Genomic DNA, 16030 nt, shown 5'->3' with positions numbered 1-16030 from the left:
TAAGGAACAGCAGCAGACACAAGAAATGCGGCCATCGAGGCTCGAATCGAGATGTATCAAACAGATGTCGTTTGCGGAGAATTAATTGCGCTTGGCGAAACAGAAAAGGGAATGCAGCATTCCGTGACTAAACATACGTTCGTGAGTAACTTGACCTGCCCTCTGGCGAAAAGATAAATAAATGAATGGAAAGCAGCGGAAGTCCCGTTATTTTGTCTCCAGCTCGAAGAAACACGATTTCCAGTAAACTCAGTCGAGTTAGTGATTAGCGCCATCCGTAGCACGAACAATGAAATAAAACTATAATTTATTAATGGCAAAGAAAGGGTAAAGCTAAATATTTTTATCGGACTGAATCAAGGTGCCAATGATTTAAAATCAGTGATTTTAATCACGATTTAAATTCAAATTGATGAAAATATTTGAAAGAATCTAAATTCGTTTTTTACGTATTCTCTAGAAATCTTCCAAAAAATCTGAATCTCACTTATTATGTTTTTTTTTTTTTTTTCATAACCACCATTTATCCTCAATCTTCACTTTCGCACACCTGTGAGCTCTGTGTTGTAATTGAGGCGAAATTTTATTCATTTATTTACTAGAAAATCGCCCTTCAAGGTATGATGGGAAAATTGCTTCTACATTTGAACGAAGCAGTTGACTGTTTGGTGATATTTCGATGTTTGAAATGTTAAACCCTAACTCCAGTGGATTAACCCTGAATTCCCGATTTTTTCGTTTCTTCATTCCCCTGAAATGCCGCTGTCTTACCAGTAAAACAGTTAAGTTACCGGATCGAGTTCAGCCCTGTCACAATAAAGCCTTTCCCTGCATGTTAAACATTACCAAAATTTATTATCAAATTATCATGCCGTTGGGCGAGTTTCATTGTTGAAACTAGCGGGTTACCCGAACATTGGCTATTATATATATATATATAATAGGATTTGAGGGGATTAATGGAGATACAATGTAAATTGGTTTCAAACCACCATACAAGTTTTAAAAACAGTGACTTAACATGACCTTTCCGTATTCGTGTATGAAAAAGGATTCGTTTTTGCGATCGTTGATCGTTTAACTGCAGGAATTTTTCCCGAAATTCTTATCAGTAAAAAAAGAAAATTTAAAGGAAATTTCGTTGTTTCGCTGAAAATTCGGGAATTTATTTACAATACTTGGGAATCCGGGAAAAGGAATCGAAATTCGGGATTTTCCCTAGCGAATGTGGAGTTATAACTGGGCAATAAAATATGAAAAGTAATTTGCCTGACTCGAAAAAATTTACCTAACTTCTAAGAATTTACTTTCTGCTGGTCCTTGAACAGAAACCCGTTTCGGTATCTCTAGCGTGGCATCGTCCTTGAGGAAGCACGATACATGCAGAGCAGAGAACTTGACCGAATAACAGAACGGGGTTAAAAATACGTTCACCAGAGATGAGATGGCGATAGAGGGGACCGAAAGTAAACAGATCTGTTCAAGATCTGCCACCACGTTCAGAAAAGAAGGCGCTTTTATATCGAGTTGCTTTCGCCGAACATGTTATTAGTTGACCAGGAAATCAACACGATTGTACCGTAATAAAAAGTCATTCGATTAACCCTAAACTCATAGTAAAGAGCATTTGAAGAAGAAGTTAAAGAATATTCAAATGCAAAATTAAGTGTAAAACACTTTAATAAAAGCTGCAAAAAAGATGTAGGGTGGACTCAGTGCATGAATACTTAAGCTCAACTTCATTTTCAAAAATTCATATCATCGTTACAAGTTGCAATATTTGACACAGGGCAGTAAAAACACTTACGATTTTAAAAATTATTTTTTAGCAAATTTTGAAAACTTTTCTGGTTTGCCTCTTTTTTGGGGGGGATGGGGGGTTAAAGAAAAAGTGCCCTAGCTCAGTGGATTAACGTAGCATTTTTTAGTCGTTTTCTTTCTAGAAATGCAAAAAATAGTTACTACTGCTAAATCATCGAAAAAAAAGGAGAAAAAAAAATGTTTTAAAAACTTCATTTTTTTTTTTTTTTTTCAAAAAAATTACGAACTGTTCATTTACTGCACGGTTGGCTAGATTGGACCCAATTGGTTGGACCCAATGGGTTTTTCTGAAAAAACCCATTTAAAAAAAACCTATTATTTAACCCACTTTTGGGTTTTTTAAATGTTCTAAGAAGTTTTTCAAAAAAGTAATTGATTTAAATACTTTTACAATTTAAACTTCTTTTTTATTTGGTCTTCACCACAGACAATGGACATAAAAAAATGAATTTTGACCTTTAATAGTATTTCTTAACTCTTAACTACATTTAAAAAAATACTTCAAAGATTTTAAATAAATACAGTAAAACATGTAAAGTTGACCACCCTTGTAAGTTGACCACCAGTCTAAGTTGACCGCTCTTTTCAGGCACATAATTAGATCTGCATTATAATATATAATTCAACCTCTATAAGTTGACCACTAAAGTAGGGCACCGCGAGTGGTCAACTTACACAGGTTTCACTGTATATTTAACTTTTTTTTTAACTGGGTCAATAAATAACTCAAATTATCTTGACTAAGTTCTGTCACGTCTGATTTTCTCAATATTTGTAGATTGTACAGAGGAAACTGCTCTAGCTAAAAGGCTTTCATGTGAATCATTTTCTGCAAACCAACACGTCACAAATCTCAAAACAAGGTAATTTTTTTTTTAAATTAACAGGTTTTAGAGACGGTCGGACAGAAAACAGAATAGGATGTACAGTATTTTCATTATCTTACGAAAAAGTTTAATATTTGTTACTCTGTACACAAATAGAAAAACAGTCAACATAAAATTAAAAGAAATGTTTTGATTAAACTGAAATTCAGTAAAAAATGATTTGATCTACTTCAGGTTCTACAGTAGTTTTGCATAACAAAATGAAATACAATAAAAATGCAAAATAAATAAATAAATAAATAAAATAAAAAATAAAAATGTAGTAATTAAAAACGAACAATCGATTTTATCACTCGAGAAGTAACTTTGCCTTAACTGTTAGTAATCATGGAAACTAAAAAATCTGAAACTTCACCATTCTTGGATTTCGTCGTTTTTTATACTTTTCTTCAGAAAACGCTGGATTTTAACTAGTTTTCCAGCTTTTTTTTTTAACCCCTAGACAATTTTTGCACTTCGTCCATATACTTACGCTACAATATGCTACAAGTACCCCACATTTTCCCTAAAAAAAGAAAAAAAAACATTTCTTTTACAAAATCCAGCTTTAGTTGAGTTTTTTCGGGTTTTATTTTTAAAAAATCCAAAAAACCCTGAGTCTATGGGCTTTTTTAAAAAACTTGGGTTTTTGCCAACCCTGTTCACCGGTCGGTCTACCCGGGCTCCAAATTTCAATTTTCAAAAGGTCTGCATTGAAGCCAAAAACATTGAGTATTATTTTTAATATATTTTTATTTGTATCTCTTGCATTCAGTGGCGCACACAGGAATTTTACAAGGGGTGGGTCCAAGGCCAAGAGCCTCATTCTCATATCATACCCCAATATGCTGTCAAACATATTGGCCTTATTTTATCGATTATCGGGAACGAAAAACAGTAAAAATAAATTATTGAAATTAAATTAGCATTTTTGAATGAAAATACTTAAATAAATAACCAGAGAGCAAACTAATGTATGATTTTATTTTTCTCATATTTGAAAAATGGATTCAAGTTCATAGAATCTCATTTTAATCTGTAATTAAAAAACTGAAAACATGGTTATTGCAGTGTATTCATTTATAATCACCATTCTGCTTCTTACAAACAATTCGTTATAGGAAAAGTGCACAACATTTAAAAAAATATTTTTAACATGAGGATTTTATTTTTTCACATATTACAACTGAAAGTATTGTTACCTTTGTTTGAAATTATTCTATGTACTAAATAAATAGAATCATAATCAATCGGGGGAAACAATCAAGACCTATGGGAGGGGTCCGGACCCCCTGGACCCCTCCCTTGTGTGCGCCACTGCTTAGATTACTGTACTGAGAAACATACAAGGTGTCTAATAAAATGTAAAAAAGAAAAGAGTGCATTGGTGTTTTAAGTTCTAAAGCAAAACTTTTGAAAACATTAAAATCGGAGCTGCCTCATTTTTGCAGCAAGCCCTTTCATAGTTGTCCCCCGTCACTAGATCGATCCTGTATCAAACACGCGTCTATCAGGGGTGCCCTCCCCCCAAGAGATAGTCCGCACCCCCTAAAAATAGGGAAATCCCTTCTCAAAAATCCCCCCTCAAAACACCCCCCTAAAAATTTTAATGGCGCAGTCTGCGACCCTTAGGTGGGCATCCCTGCTTTTATATATTTACCATTTATCCGGCTACGCTAATTTATCTCAGCAGCAACCCCTCCCCCCCTCTTCCGAAAACAAAGCAATTTTGATGAAAATTGTATTTGAACTAATAATCACACTTAGATACCAACGATCCAACGTTGATAAGTTCTTATCGGATTTGGTTACTCATGAAATGTTAAGTCGATGAGCCATACGTGGTTGTAATGCCTCAAACTGACACACAAACATTGGCTCATAATATTAATGGCATTATTCAACACCATGATTTCAATTGTTTGGATACATTAGTCACTGTTTTGCAAAGTGTTTTCATGATTAACTAGTATTAGTTGAAACTAGCATTTCATAATCTCTTCAAGGTCACTTGACAAAAAATGGGGAACGCTTATGTCAAAACACAACGCGTGACAGAAGATTTCTTTTATTTTTTGCTTTGGATACATACCGGAAAAGTAGTCATTAAAATTTTCAAGGTTGAGGATGTCATAGACTGTGGTAAAAAATTCAACATTTCGCAATTATTCTGTTTATAATATAAGTGTAGAATAACAGTCGCAGAGAATAGGTGCAATTCAAAATTCTAAAACAGTACATCATGGTTATATAATTAATTCCTTTCTGAACTAAAGTGAATTTTGCTGTAACAAAACTTCATCAGGACTGGTTTGCTGCAAATTACTTTTTGGCGGTATTTGAGACCTTTTGTTGCTCAAAGTGGAATCCCCCCCCCCCCCCATAATTATACGATTCCGCAAAAATATTCGTGAGGAAACGGATTGCAGAAACTTCCGTCAAAGAGTTCTGCCGCCAAGTTTAATGAGCGTTTTTAGAAGGCGTTATTTCAAAAAACGATAAAATCTCATTAGATCTTCCAGTTGTTATAGTGTCGGGAAAATTCCAGTTGGCCTAAATATTGAGTGCAATCATTTTTTTCTTTAAATATAATTCGAACAAATTAAATAAGTTGCATTGAAATGTACTGAGTCGCAATAAAACCAAAAGTGACGCAGCGAATTCCGATTACGTTCGTTGCTGTTTGCGTTCCAATAAATGGCTAATGGGGTGTAAATTTATTTTACTCCTCGAACGAAATTACTTCCATATTTCCAATTTCTTTTGGCTAAAAGTATATTATGAAACAAAACAAAATATTTAATAACAGAACGAAATTAATATTGTTTTCTGGATAGTAAGCATTGTTTAATAGTTAAAACAATTTCAAATTATTTTTCTGCTCAGCTGGTTTACTTTTTATTCTAATTATCACCAACGAAAATATTAGAACAGTTCGAATATGGTAAACTCTCATTTGACCGGACTCTATTGAACCGGTCTTTTATTAATCCGGACAGCTATTTTGTTGATCTACATACTGTATAAATAAGAGGCGATTTAACGCAATGATGCATTTTCGTGGGTTAACGTTTTTATATTTTTGTAAATTTATCTTATGAAATTTGATACTTTATTCTCTTGAGTTTAAAATGCAATTTTAACTTCTCTCAACAGTAGTTTATGTACCTTAGCTCAATTTATGGGTTACTTTGCTCAATCCGTATCAGTTGCCCATTGAACGCAAATTTTTGAGACCGCGGAAACTTTCAATTTGCCGAATGAAACTCCCAATTTTACCGAATGATGACAGTTTTGCCGAATAGAACTATTAAATTTTGCCGAATGATAATAATTTTGCAAAATCGTCTGACAAAATTTGCCGAATGAGGAAACTTTTGTGAAGTCACGGTAACCTCCCATCGAGGCGCACCTGACAAGTACTTTCATTTCTTCGAACGACCTTCGGATCCCTGGTCCGTCATTTCGACTTTTTTCCGGGGAGGGCAATCGGTGTCAGTGGCGGATAAAAGAGGAGGGTCATGGGGGTCATGACCCCTCTTAAACCATCTACAATAATATCCGTCCACAGTGTGTTCAAATACTTAATAAATAAAATAACGGTTTCCCAGTATTCTTTCAATTCATGAATTATTTTTGAAAGTACATATTTGAATTACTTCTTATTGCTTATGAAATTACTTTGTAACGAATCCCTGGCTGATTTGGTGTGTTTTACTGACACCTACACAGTTTCAGGAGTTTTTCGCGCCAAAACTAAGTTTGTTCATGGGGGGAGGGGAGAATATGGGATCATTCTTCAGCATGACCCCCTAAAATAGTAGCCCGTAACCGCCCCTGATGGGTGTGCACTCAATGCAAATTTTATCGGAAAATATTAAAAACCACTCCCACTCGTCGTAGAATAAAACATTAATTTTCAAAACCAAGACAAGGGGAGTCAATTGACCGCTCCCCCCAAATGACGGGCCTGCTGGATCCCCAATTAGTCTGGATTAATCACTTTCCACTGCATCTCAAAAATCGAGAACTGAAGAAAGAACGAAAATGGTGAGGAATTATTGAAAGAAATGCATTACACTTTTTAGCCATCGGGCAAATTCTTACAGAGCATCAACTTGAAGGACGAAGCTAGTGGGTGACAAGATGCGTAGAAAAACTGTTTAATCACACAATAACATCGGATTTCGAAGTATGCAACCTGGAAGACGCAACGGAAAAATGGCGCAAAAGAGACGTAACTGAAGAAATAAATATGCATGAGCCAACGCCGGAAGTAAGTCTTTTAGAAGAGCGTTGCAGAAACGCATTGCAAGAATTTGCAACATATTTATTTCAGAAACGAACGTTGATTAGCGGTTAAATGCGTAAGACAGAACTGTGATTATTTACCTGCGGTTTGAGAGGAATCCACTTTCAGCACGCAAAAATGTATACCTGCTCAATCTCTTATAATACGAGTAAAAACTGGATAATAATCAAGGATGCTCATCCCTCCTAAGGCCAACGGAGCACCCACCCCTCTAAATATCGGGATGATCCCCCTATAAGCAAGAAACCCCTCCCCTAATAAAAAAAAAGATAGTTTAAAATACCCCTCAAAAGAACCCTCCTAAAAATTTCAATGACACAGTCTACGCCAAGCCCCCCCCCCCCCTTTTTAGGCGGGCACCCCTATAATAATTGAAGCAGTGAGAAGGGTTGAAAGTCTACATTTTCAAGTTTTGACTAAAACGCGTTTAAAGATTCGGTCTTAGGTAGGCTTTCATTGATTTTTTTTTTCTCTAAATCATGCTCTATGGCCGCAACTGCCAGAGCGGCTACGAGTACTATCTCTTGCCCAAAAATAGAGAAGTTCACCTACCATTTGTACTGGTTATCACCAAATTTTTAATTTTGGCACTTACATCCCTTTGCTCCTCACTGCTTAAATTTAGGTTGTGGGCAGACCCGTCATTTCAAAATTTTCCAGGGACTACCGTACTTGATGCTTATTACATCAAAAACATAAAAAAAACCACACCCACATAAACGTTAATACATTGATTCCTCAAAGCCAGAGGAAGTCAATTGCTCCTTCTGACCCCCCTCTCCCCCTAAATAACAAGCCTGGTTGTGGTTTACTTCGATAAAAACGTTTTAGCAGCCGCAGCCACATTTGCATTATTTAGAGCGGATTTAAAATATGTGTAACAAATAAAAATTGAAAAACAGAGGGGATATAAGAACTAGCTAACTGATGAAGAATTCTATTTTTGGCGAAATATATTTTTTTCTTTGCTCGGACGACTTCACATTCCAAATCTCACACTTTGTTGCATTGAAAAAGGGACTTCTTGAAATCCCGATACACGAGTCTGCATTTTTTGACTGCTTATTTGTGCTTTAACGACAATGTTTACTAATTCTGCTCATTTATAGTTTAATGCGCCACATCTAACACAGAGTTTGTACTTTTCCCCCACACTAGATCAAGTACACTTGAAAGTTGAGAGAAAAATAACTGAAATCTTTTTAGAGTCTCCGAGAAAAACATTTGGTGAAATGTGTATATAACAAAAAACCATTAGTCACAAAAACATAAGTGACTTGTGCAGCAAAAAGTGAGGGGAGGGGGAGAGTTAGGGGGGCGTAGCCTCTGAAGCTTTTTTTTTTTTTTTTTTTGTAAAATTGGGTTTCATTAAAGGCTTTTAACATAACTGATTCTACGACTTCCAAAAAATGTGAATATGGCTTCAAAAATCGGGATGAATGATCGCTGTTGACTTTCCCCATCCAATTCAAAGTTCCCTTTTTATGAAATAAATAAATCCATCCAATATAAAAAACATTTTTTAATAGATCATTAAATTGTAACTCGGAAAAGTGAGGGGGTAGTTGTTCACCTTGCCTGTAAAATCATTTGTACGCTTTTCTTCAGAAAAACTAGAATGATTGGGCAAAGTGAAATAGTTAAGGTAAATTACCTTTATCAAAATGAGCAAATGGGAAATTTGCTTTGAAAACTAATGTATATAAAGAAACAATGTACTGTCTGACCACGGATTGTATGGAAAGACAAATATCCGTTTTACAGCCGGAAATGGACAAATTTATTATTTTTAGCGATGTCAGCTTTTGCAGAAGCAGAGTCTGATTCAAATAAGCTGAATACAAGCATCAAATTATTACTTTCCCCCCTCATTCAGATAGATTCACGTTTGAAAATTTCATACAATCCGTGATTAGACAGTATTATACTAGTACAATATACCTTGAGCTGAACTATTTTTTATTTTTGACAGTAAATTTCGGCCTTCAAAAAATAAGAAAACTTTTTTTTTTTTTTTGAATGAGACAAAGTGAAAAATAAAATATTTGTCTAGAAAAATATTTCCTATTTAATAATTCAGGGGTGCCCACCTTAAGGGGGGGGGGGGTCATAGCGCAGACTGCACCATTAAAATTTTAAGGGGGGGTTTGATGGGTATTTTTCTCATTTTGGGGGCTCTAGCTTTTGAAGGAATCAATGTTATTGGGGGGTGCCCATGTCCTTAGGGGGCACCCCTGTGATCTTGATCTGATCAAACGAAAGAGCAAAAAAAAAAAAAAATGAATGATTAGATAAAGAAGCAATACACAAATTAATAAATTGAGAAAAATATTAATATTTTATAGCTCACTGAATGAATGAATAAATAAATGAATACGTAAGTGATTTAATTAATCAGGGGTCGATCCAGGTATTATTTTTTGGGTCCCCATTTTGTGAAAAAGCAAAATATTTTTGTGAATTTTCTTTATTTTTGTAAAAAAGACCTTCTTGTGATTTTTTTCTTGGAAAAGATTACATTAAAGCATTTTTAGCTGTCGTATCGTTATAGAAAAGCCCTAGACAGGTTTCAGGGGTGATTGCAAGTTCTTGAAGAATACCTGAAAGCTGTCAAGAGAAAATGCGCTGGGGGAGGGGGGAAGTAAGACCCTTAACATTTTATTCGTAATTTGACACATACATTACATTTATTGCTTTTTACAAATATACATATGCAAGGCACACTTTCTTAAGGTGAAAGTCTCACAACAGATTTCCTGTTTGCCCCTCTCAAATACTTTAAGAGCAATGAAAATTGCACATGCTGCTGAACGTAATGATAACTCCTAATAAATACAATATGAACAGACTCAAAGATATCACATATTTCTTAACACAGAAGTGAAATACTCATTAAAGATTCCATGTATGTGTTTGAAAAACTTAAAAATAATTAAAACCCAAAATAATACTGCACCAGCATTCAGTGTTTAATTTTTTGACTTTTGACGTTCTTACAGAGTAGGTATTTCGTTTAAAACTTTGCAATTTAATGATGTTAATAAATATATAAGAAATTTTATTTGTTTGCCTCTTAACAAGGTACAGTAAACATCAAAAATGCAAAAAATTCGTTTACCATGGCCGATGTAAGGAAATCAAGATCTTCAAAACAAATAAAAATATAAAAACAATGTAAAATAATTTTATTTTAAGTAAAGTTATTTTAGAATTGGATTTTGAAACTCAACACAAATTAATACTAAATATATATTGCGTAGTCAAAGTAAAATTTAAGATTTTCCTGAAAACAATCTACCAATCACAAGTGTCAAACTCCCGTCCCCCCTCTGACGCTCTCGAGCAAAAACACCTCACACAGCAAGCAAAAAGTTAAGATGGGGGAAGGTGGAAGAGGCTCCCGCGTAGATGCGTACACATTTGCGGTTAAAAAATATTGTGAAAAGGCTGCCTTTTTATAAAATTTTGCGAAGGGGCTGCTTTTACGACGCGGAATTTTGTGAATGGGGCCGCTTCTGCGACGCGGAATTTTGTGAATGGGGCCGCTTTTGCCATGCGGAATTTTGTGAAGGGGCCGCAAAGCGGCCCCAATTTGGCGCTGGATCGACCCCTGTTAATGATTGAATAAGTAAACGAAATGAAATATTTCACTTTACCCATCCATTTTTCCTTGCATGCACTTGACTAATAAAACATTAAAACAAAAATAATCTTGTATTATCATACGCTTTAATCTTCACCTTCAAAGGTAACTTTTTCCTGACTAGAATAAACTACATGTGTTACTATTTCAGACAGCTAGCACTAGAGTAAATATTTCAGCTATTTCACTTTGACCCACATTCCCCTACTACAATCGGGCAGTGGGTAGTGCCAAATATTAAAAACCTCTCCCCTCCCCCTAACTCCAGTCGCCACACGTACAGAGCTAACATAGAGGTATACAATTTAAAAGCAAACAAAAAGCTCATCATTGAATGTTTCAATATTACTTTAAGAAATTTGTTTGATATAACCATCTTTACTAATAATAAAGCTGAAAGTCTGGATCTCTCGATCTCTGTGACGCGCACAGCCCCTAGACCATTCGATCGATTTTAATGAAATATGGCACAAAGTTAGTTTGTAGCATGGGGATGTACACCTCGAAGTGATTTTTCGAAAATTCGATTTAGTTCTTTTTCTATTCCAATTTTAAGAACATTTTACCGAGCAAATTATCACAACGTGGACGAGTGAATTACCAAATTATCATAACGTGGAACCGTAACATTGGCGAGCTAATGAACACAGCAAATTGGCGAGAAATTCGTCATCCATTATTTATAAATATATAGTTGAACCAAATGACCTTTTAATTTTCAACTACGGGCAAAGCCGTGCGGGTACCACTAGTTATTAATAAAAACATAAACGCCAAAATCAGAAATAGTTTAACTTACTGAATCATTTTCTCGTTTCTAAACGAATAGGCAAAATTTAAAATAAAAACTTAAATACGAACCCCTAACTGCAAGCAATAAAGGCAAATCAACTTACGGTGCGAAAATCAACTATAAAATTCATTTCAAAAATTTGAACATTTACCACAGAATTAAAACAAAATTTCAAAAAGCAAATCTTTTAACTACTTGCATCATATGAAACATACAACAGAAATAGTCAGCAAAAATTGCACTTTATAAGGCGTTGTCTAGTTACACACCAGAAGGAAATTAAAATACGAAACTTACCAAATTACTAGAATCTTTTCGACTAAGAACCGCGAAACGAATGAACAAAAATAATGTACATCGATCTGAGTCAACGCTGACGATTCAGAGAGAAAGTATCAGAACTTGGGAAACACCTGCTGTGACACACTACACGAGCATTAGGTTTTTTTTTTCTCTTCTGTCTCTGTTTCCTTCGTAGCGATGCCAGCGCCATCTGAACGTGCAATCGCGAAAAATATCAGAACAGTGGGTAAAAAAAACCGGGGCTGCGGAGTCGGATGGAAAATGACAGACTCCGACTCCTTTGCCCTAACAGTAGTTTGAATCCGACTTCGTAAGAACTGGCAGAATAGCGGACTTCGAGGGAAAATGACCAATTATGACTCTTGGAATTTTAAACCTTCGACTACCAACTGCGACTCCTTTACTCAAAATCAGCCAGAATCCGACTCTTGGTATTTTAAATCTTCAACTGCCGATTCCTTTACCAGGGGTGCCCCCCCCCCCCAGAGCAAAGGTACACCCCTCCCCCTAATCGCAAAGACCCCCCCCCCCGAAAAGAAGTGGAAAATACCCCTAAAACACCCCCCGACTAAAAATTTCAATGGCACAGTCTGTACCATGACCCTCCCTAGGTGGACATCCCTGCCTTTACCCCAAAATCAGTTCGATTCCGGAGACCTGTGCAAAATAGCGTTTGAATAATAAGAATAAAAGAAAAGCATAAGAAAAATAAATTTGAGATGATAGTGATGAAAAAAAAAAAAAAAAAAAAAAAAAACTGGAATAGAGAACAAGAATTAAATGATAAACTTTTCTTTCCATCGTCCTTCCTCACGAAACATGTTTTTCGACATGAAGTGGAGAGATGTTTTGATGTACATTAATTAAACTAGAGTGGAAAATTTACCTAATGGAAGTCGAAACTTCAAGTGTGTCCGTCCGTTCGTCCAAGGACGATGGCGGCCCCTCCCATCAAATGTTACAGAGCATCCCCAGGATCGAGAAGCCTGCTAAAAATGAGATCAAAACCCCTCTAAAATTATCCACCCTCTAAAAATTTATTTTTCAGTCTGCGCTATGACCCCCCTCCCCTTTCTCGCAGGCACCCCTGGATATATTACAACTGAAGGGAGCGAAAAGACAGACGATTACTAGAGGAAAGTCCTTTCAAGCAACATAAAAAAAGTATATAAAATAAATTATATATTATTTATATTTCGAATTAATGATTATTGAAGTACCCAAATAAACTTATACAGAAAATTCAACACCAATCTTAGACGAATTTTGGGATTTAGAGAATAGAAATCCCCCCTCCACTCTCCAAAAAAATTTTTTTTTTTTTTTTTAAATCTGAGAGGAGGGGATGAAGCATATGTTTTTGTTCTGAAGGTTTCGGCCATTTTGCAAATCATTTTAAGATAATAAAACTCAGGTGACCTTGTTCTAAAATATGCCCTTCACTGGTGGGAGATTTTCAATTAGCATTTTGGTTCCTCAGTGTATTGGGTTCACTTTTTCTTCGCGTCATTAGCATCGGTGTCAAATAAAGTTGTAATTTCAATGTAAAAACACACGCTTTTTTACATGATTTTTTTTTTTTTTTTTAACTTTTCAATAACGCATTGTGAGCCAATTCGCAACTCCAGCGCTCGAATACGCTACCTTGCGGTGATTTATAAAATTAAAGAAAAGGGTAAAACTTTGCGTTCCACGTCTGTCTGTTGGTAAACATAGGCAGTTTGTTATGAGTATTTATTAACGCATTCGATGTGTCTTAGATTGCTTGCAGCAACAGAAATTGTTTCATCCCTTAATGGTATTTTCGAGCTTCTCAAAATGTCAATTTTCATTATTTTCCTCTAAAAAGTGAGATGATTGTCGTAAATGGCGAATGCGTAAACACAAGAAAAATCTGGATTAACAAACTTCGCATTTGCATGCAAAAAAAGATGCTCGTCTGTTCGAAGCATTTTTTTTTTTTAAGAGGATAACGTTATACCAGGTTTTTTTTTTTTTTTTTATTGTAATGTGTGAATTTGTAAGAATATGGGTTTTTTTGAATATTAAGCTTGAAAAAAAGATTTAATAACATTAGCAGAAGAATTAGGGCTTACATCTCCACCTAGTTTAAAAATAATTAATTTAACTAACCTTATTTTACTGCAGCACGTAGTATTTAGTTAGAATGGTTTTGTTACATGAAATATTTATAGTGTTCTTATGGCCACAATGAAAATGTAGTTCTATCAAGAATTGATAAATACCGAATTCAACATCGTAGAGGGCTCTTGCGCCATAAAAAACCAATAAACCAACCAACCAGCATCGTGGAAATGGCTGCTTACAACTACGAACAACGAAATTTGCATTAATTTCTAACGTTTAGTAATGCTTCTTGAATTCTCATTTCTTTCTACGTGGGCCAGAATATCCACAAGAGTTTAAAAATTAATTGAAAAAGAAAAAAAACAAAAGTCACGCATGCAAACAAAAATTACTAGGCTTATTAGCATTTTCTACGCTACGGCGTGCGTTTGTTTTACCTTTTTCATCCACCATTAGACGGTGGCTGCAGTGCCCCCTATAGTTTGTTGGAGTTGCGAATCGGGCAATTTAATTCACCTAAAAATACATTCAGAAATGTAATTAGGTATTGGTGGTATTTTTAGTTTGAATTCATTTCCTCGGATTAAAAAGTATTCTGGGATAATTTTATCAATAGTATAAATGATGCACTGCATTAGTCACGCATTTGATAGTTTTTAAAACTGAAGTAAAATATTTATTAGGAGATCTCTAGTCATTTTTGCACAAAAAAGAAAAGGAAGCGATAAAAAAATTTAATGCTAGGAATAAAATTTTAATATCAATCTGTTTTATGAAATGCTACGTAGCACATTGGGAAAACGGTTTAAACTTGATACCAATGTTTAAATTCTTCGAAACGGTCAAAAAAAAAAAAAAAAAAAAGAAAATAATAATAATGCATACAGCCGAACCTTGATTTAACGAATTCATCGGGACCGAAACTTTTATACTTTAAATCGGGGTTATTCGTAATATCAGGTTGTGAAATAAAATTAAAAAACTGCACTTACCTTATCTAAAACCCCTAATAAGCCACTGCGCAAAAATATCCATAATTTGAAAGTGAAACCGAATTAGAAACTTTTTATTCAGCATTTCACGACTTATTACACACTAGTTAATTTGAAATTTTAAACTACTAACACAAAGTAAAAGTAATGACAATTTTCTCGATACTTGAATCGAAATAGTTCTCTTTCGACTTTATGGAGAGACGAAAATACCGTGTCATTTGCAGCCTGCTGCATGAGATATGTTTTCAGTTTACAGGCCAAAAGCATTTGAAAAAGTAACAGTTTTAATGGGAGATTCACTATCGCTTTCAAATCAATATTCGTTGGTTGCCCCCTCGCCCGTCAAAAATTGCTGATTGATTCCAATAAAAGTCTTTTTGTATTTTGGACAATATGGATATAACGTTTGAAAAACACTCCAGGATCATTCCACGTCAAATCGCCTAAATTAAGTAGTTGGCCGTGCCGTCATGTCTCAGATTTTGTCCATTATTATTATTTTTTTTTAATTTTTTTTTTTTTTACGAATAAATATCTATGAAAAAAGCCCAAATTAATTTTTTCAGATTTTTTGAATGAAAATTACGCTTCGGAGATTTTTTTTCAAAAATTCGATTTTTGATCATTTTTCGGAGTCACCGTTTTGGCATTTGTACCTACTACCTAAAAAAATAAAGTTTGTTTTGCAGAAAATACAAGTTTTCTATTACTTTAAATATCTTTAAAGCTTACAAAAGGCCACAATTTTTTCAAAACAATTAATAATGGACTGTTAAAGGATTTCTATCAATAGTTAATCGCTAAAAAGTTGTCTACTTTTGAAAAGAATTGTGCAAAAACCTCCGTTTCAGACTTCGCAAAAATAAATAATAATAATAATAAAAAAAACACTGATTGAAAGTGCACTAAATATTAAGAATAATAATTTGAAGAATAGCACAAAAATATTTTTAATGGAATTATTTTGCTTTTTTTTTTTTTTTTGACATTAAAGGATGAAAAAAAAAAATAATTATTCTAAAACAAGTTTTCAACAGTAAACTTACTTGGACTACGTTACACCTAACAATGAACTTCCACACTTACAGTAAGTTACTCCACAACGCTAGATTTCTCTGAAGAAAGTTATTTTTGCTGATTGAAATTATTTTTAAAAATTGATAGAAATTCTGACTTTTTCATCTTCTAATACAAAGGAAATAGTAAATT

General features: G+C 34.5%; 1 protein-coding gene across 3 annotated transcripts in view; it reads right to left on the bottom strand.

The window, feature by feature from the left end:
* Positions 1-16030, bottom strand: part of LOC129221565 (probable serine/threonine-protein kinase kinX) — a 131087-nt gene that overhangs the window by 72110 nt on the left and 42947 nt on the right. The window contains exon 1 of one of the 3 annotated variants that reach the window (XM_054856062.1): positions 11733-11858. The exons of the other annotated variants lie outside the window; for them this stretch is intronic. The gene's annotated coding sequence lies outside the window, so the exon portion shown is untranslated. Of the gene's footprint in view, positions 1-11732; positions 11859-16030 lie in introns of those variants that run through there. 3 annotated transcript variants of the gene reach the window in all.

Source organism: Uloborus diversus, chromosome 4 (assembly GCF_026930045.1).
Source record: "Uloborus diversus isolate 005 chromosome 4, Udiv.v.3.1, whole genome shotgun sequence".
Taxonomy (NCBI): domain Eukaryota; kingdom Metazoa; phylum Arthropoda; class Arachnida; order Araneae; family Uloboridae; genus Uloborus; species Uloborus diversus.
The sequence above is the reverse complement of the archived record's forward strand: the minus strand, read 5'-3'. Positions and strand labels throughout refer to the sequence as shown.